The 5,000-nt window shown below is 41.3% G+C and overlaps 1 protein-coding gene across 2 annotated transcripts in view; it reads left to right on the top strand.

The window, feature by feature from the left end:
- nupr1b (nuclear protein 1b) overlaps positions 1-824 on the top strand; it is a 5,828-nt gene extending 5,004 nt beyond the window's left edge. For both annotated transcript variants that reach the window (XM_083931126.1, XM_083931125.1), the window contains one exon: positions 500-824. The gene's annotated coding sequence lies outside the window, so the exon portion shown is untranslated. The remainder of the gene's footprint in view (positions 1-499) is intronic.
- The last annotated feature ends 4,176 nt before the right edge of the window (positions 825-5,000 follow it).

The following is a 5,000-nucleotide window of genomic DNA, read 5'->3' as shown; positions in this document are numbered from 1 at the left end:
TACCTTATGTATTCATTTACTTTCCTGTTTATTTCTCCTTTTTATTTATTATTTATTTATTTTATTTATTGTTTTGTAATTAAAATGCATTTCTCAGGTTTTCACTCTTTTACTGAACCACAAATTATAATTATTTAAAAATGTATTTATTTACTTGGTCTACACCGCACCTGTACGGAGGAAAGAAGATGCCAAAAATAAAAAAAATAAAAAATTACTTGAATTAAAAATGAGCAATTAAATGTTTTGGTAAGTTTGGCAAAAAATCCAAAGGGAGGATAAAATAAACAATAATAATTATTAAAATTATGCAATTTAAAGACAATAATAATACAAATAATGGCTCATTAATTAATTAATTTATTTATTATGTTGTTTTTGATCTCGGCAGCTTTCGTTCTCCATAAGCATCAAAACTTTTAAAAAAAAACACATTTTTAGTGTAAAATTCAAGGTTGTTTTTTAACTCCAGTGTCTTTATTTTTTTTTTTTAATCCAGGACTCGGACGGCTCATCCCGGAATCGACCACGGCGTTTAGCGACAGAACGAGACGTGCAGCCGGCGACAGCAGCGTCCGGAGCTGCGACGGGCGACGGTGAAGCGTGAGGAGGCGTGAGGAGGAGGAGGAGCCCGAGGATGAAGACGCTCCAGCAGCGGCGGCGGCTCCTGCGCCCGTCGGCTGCCGTGACGCCCCTCCCCGCGGCGGCATGTACCGGCGTCCCTGCGTGGACCCGCCTGTGCACGCGTCACCGCGGCGACAGCTCAGTGATTTCTGTATGAAATGGATTTTTGTGTTTTTACTGAATAAAACAATTTTAAATGATTTAATTTTGTAGTTTTTTTTCTCATTATGGAAAAAAAAAAGTGACAAAGAGAAAAAAATAAATCTGCAACGACGTTCAGAGAGAAATTAATAAAAGATAAATGTGGAAATTAATGAAAAATAAACATTTATTAGTTTATATGTCTCCTCTGTTTATTTTTAGAAACTTATTTATTTTAAGCTTTTTATTATTTTTAGGTAAATTATTTCTGTTTAGAGAAAAAGTGAAAATAATAAATGGCAAAAATAAATGAATAGTTTTAAAAGATAAAAGTAAAGTTAAAAAAAATAAGAGGACAGAAGGAAAGTCAATAAAAAATAAAATAAATTTGTAAAAACTTTAAAAGAGAAATTAAAAGAAAAAATATGAATTTATAAGTTCATATATTTTGTATTTATTTAGGTAATTTAATTTATTTCTGCTTTAATAAAAGAAGTGGAAACAATAAAGCCATAAATAAATAAATATAAATACATTTAATAAATAAATCACAAGGAAAATAAATAAACAATAAAAAACAAAACTGGATGTAAAGCCTTTCTGTTATCAGCTGATTCATGTCTACATTAAATATTAAATGGTAATATTTTTGGTTTATTTGATGGCTTATTAATAATTATTTCTATTATTATATACATGTATATAATATTATATATGTATCTGTATTTAAATAAATGAGCCATGTGAAGGTAAATAACTCGTCCAGCAGGAGGCAGCAGAGAATCATCTGTAGAACTTCATTATTCTCTGTTATTGTTATTTTTATTATTATTATCGTGATTAATGTGTCTGCATTATACTTTATTATTATTATTATTATTATTGTGCATTATTACTATTATTATAGTGTTTGAGTGTGTTTGTATTATACTTTATAATAATAATAATAATACTTTTATTGTTGTGTTTGCAGCATCTGATCTTCACTCAAACATTTATTTTTTTAAATAATTAATTAATTCCCGTTTTTATTTTTTTATTTACTTTTAAATTTCGTTTTCCCTTTTATTTTTAATTGTTGTTTTTTAAAATGTATTTATTTTGATTTATTTTTAGATTTCAACATTTATTTAGAACATAAATATTTAAACATACGCGTAACAAAGTTTATTTATGATTGTTCACAGCCGTCGCTCGGTACTGGACCAACTGGACCAACTGGACCCTGGATCCTGGATCATGGACTCACTGGACCAACTGGACCAACTGGACTAACTGGACCCTGGATCCTGGATCATGGACTCACTGGACTAACTGGACTAACTGGACCAACTGGACTAACTGGACCCTGGATCCTGGATCATGGACTCACTGGACTAACTGGACCAACTGGACTAACTGGACCCTGGATCCTGGATCATGGACTCACTGGACCAACTGGACCAACTGGACTAACTGGACCCTGGATCCTGGATCATGGACTCACTGGACTAACTGGACTAACTGGACCAACTGGACTAACTGGACCCTGGATCCTGGATCATGGACTCACTGGACTAACTGGACCAACTGGACTAACTGGACCCTGGATCCTGGATCATGGACTCACTGGACCAACTGGACCAACTGGACTAACTGGACCCTGGATCCTGGATCATGGACTCACTGGACCAACTGGACTAACTGGACTAACTGGACCCTGGATCCTGAATCATGGACTCACTGGACCAACTGGACTCACTGGACCAACTGGACCGAGCCTCTGTTTGCAGACTCATGCAGGATTTCAGAAATCCTGCATGAGTCTTGAGACGCTCTGCAGAGGACCGACCAGCACCAGAAACTCCCCTGGTTGCCTGGCAACTGGTCCAGGAGAGTGTGTGTGTGTGTGTGTGTGTGTGTGTGTGTGTGTGTGTGTGTGTGTGTGTGTGTGTGTGTCTGATATTATTTCTGTCTTTTATATGGAAGTTAAAATATTGATAATGATAATATCTGTCCCAAGATGTTAGCACTTAGCTTAGCTTAGCTTAGCTAAGTGCTAACTTAGCTTAGAGTCCAAAGTCCAGAGAGATCTGCACCGTCCAGCTTTAAAGCTCCTGTGTCCTTCAGGACTTCCTGTTCCTGTGCACTGACTCCCCGCCGCTCTTGATGCTAAATGGAGTCGGCTAACGTGAGACGGCTAACGTGAGTCGGCTAACGTGAGTCGGCTAACGGGAGTTGGCTAACATGAGTCGGCTAACGTTAGTCGGCTAACGTGAGTTGGCTAACGTGAGTCGGCTAACATGAGTCGGCTAACGTGAGGCGGCTAACGTGAGTCGGCTAACGTGAGTCGGCTAACGTGAGGCGGCTAACGTGAGGCGGCTAACGTGAGTCGGCTAACGTGAGTCGGCTAACGTGAGTCGGCTAACGTTAGTCGGCTAACGTGAGTCGGCTCACGTGAGTCGGCTAACTTGAGTTGGCTAACGTTAGTCGGCTAACGTGAGTTGGCTAACGTGAGGCGGCTAACGTGAGTCGGCTAACGTGAGGCGGCTAACGTGAGTCGGCTAACGTGAGGCGGCTAACGTGAGTCGGCTAACGTGAGGCGGCTAACGTGAGGCGGCTAACGTGAGGCGGCTAACGGCAGAATCCAGATCTGACCGTTTATAAACGACTTCATCAGCGAACGCTACGAAGCAACCGACGCCAGATCCACGCAAAATGATCAGAACGCTCCAGAAGCTTTAATATAAACGTGTGTTTGTGTGTGTGTGTGTGTGTGTGTGTGTGTGTTGACCTGGGGGCCTCTGTACGTGTGTGTCGTCACACACTTTAATAAAAACAACATGTCACATTTGGCAGCTTCATATTTTCTCTCTGACTCTGATTCATCCTGTGTGTGTGTGTGTGTGTGTGTGTGTGTGTGTGTGTGTGTGTGTGTGTGTGTGTGTGTGTGTGTGTGTGTGTGTGTGTGTGTGTGTGTGAGTGTGTGTGTGTGTGTGTGTGTGTGAGAGAGAGAGTCGGATATTAAAGTGACCTTTGACCCCGGTGTTCTGACCCGGGGGGAAGAATCGACAGAAAATTGTTACTGTGAAACATCAAAGACGTGTCTACAAGTTCTCTATGATGTCCACTTAAAGCTGCATTCAGTCTAATGTCCACTTAAAGCTGCATTCTCTCTAATGTCCAGCAGGAGGAGACTCCACTTAAAGCTGCATTCTCGCTAATGTCCAGCAGGAGGAGACTCCACTTAAAGCTGCATTCTCTCTAGTGTCCACTTAAAGCTGCATTCTCTCTAGTGTCCACTTAAAGCTGCATTCTCTCTAATGTCCAGCAGGAGGAGACTCCACTTAAAGCTGCATTCTCTCTAATATCCAGCAGGAGGAGACTCCACTTAAAGCTGCATTCTCTCTAATGTCCAGCAGGAGGAGACTCCACTTAAAGCTGCGTTCTCTCTAATGTCCAGCAGGAGGAGACTCCACTTAAAGCTGCATTCTCTCTAATGTCCAGCAGGAGGAGACTCCACTTAAAGCTGCATTCTCTCTAATGTCCAGCAGGAGGAGACTCCACTTAAAGCTGCATTCTCTCTAATGTCCAGCAGGAGGAGACTCCACTTAAAGCTGCATTCTCTCTAATGTCCAGCAGGAGGAGACTCCACTTAAAGCTGCATTCTCTCTAATGTCCAGCAGGAGGAGACTCCACTTAAAGCTGCGTTCTCTCTAATGTCCAGCAGGAGGAGACTCCACTTAAAGCTGCATTCTCTCTAATGTCCAGCAGGAGGAGACTCCACTTAAAGCTGCATTCTCTCTGATGTCCAGCAGGAGGAGACTCCACTTAAAGCTGCATTCTCTCTAATGTCCAGCAGGAGGAGACTCCACTTAAAGCTGCATTCTCTCTAATGTCCAGCAGGGGGAGACTCCACTTAAAGCTGCATTCTCTCTAATGTCCAGCAGGAGGAGACTCCACTTAAAGCTGCATTCTCTCTAATGTCCAGCAGGAGGAGACTCCACTTAAAGCTGCATTCTCTCTAATGTCCAGCAGGAGGAGACTCCACTTAAAGCTGCATTCTCTCTAATGTCCAGCAGGAGGAGACTCCACTTAAAGCTGCATTCTCTCTAATGTCCAGCAGGAGGAGACTCCACTTAAAGCTGCATTCTCTCTAATGTCCAGCAGGAGGAGACTCCACTTAAAGCTGCATTCTCTCTAATGTCCAGCAGGAGGAGACTCCACTTAAAGCTGCATTCTCTCTAATGTCCAGC

The sequence above is a fragment of the Echiichthys vipera genome (genome assembly GCF_963691815.1).
Source record: "Echiichthys vipera genome assembly, chromosome: 17".
NCBI classification, from domain to species: Eukaryota; Metazoa; Chordata; class Actinopteri; order Perciformes; family Trachinidae; genus Echiichthys; species Echiichthys vipera.
Note: the sequence above shows the minus strand (reverse complement) of the source record. Positions and strands in the feature narration are given on the sequence as shown.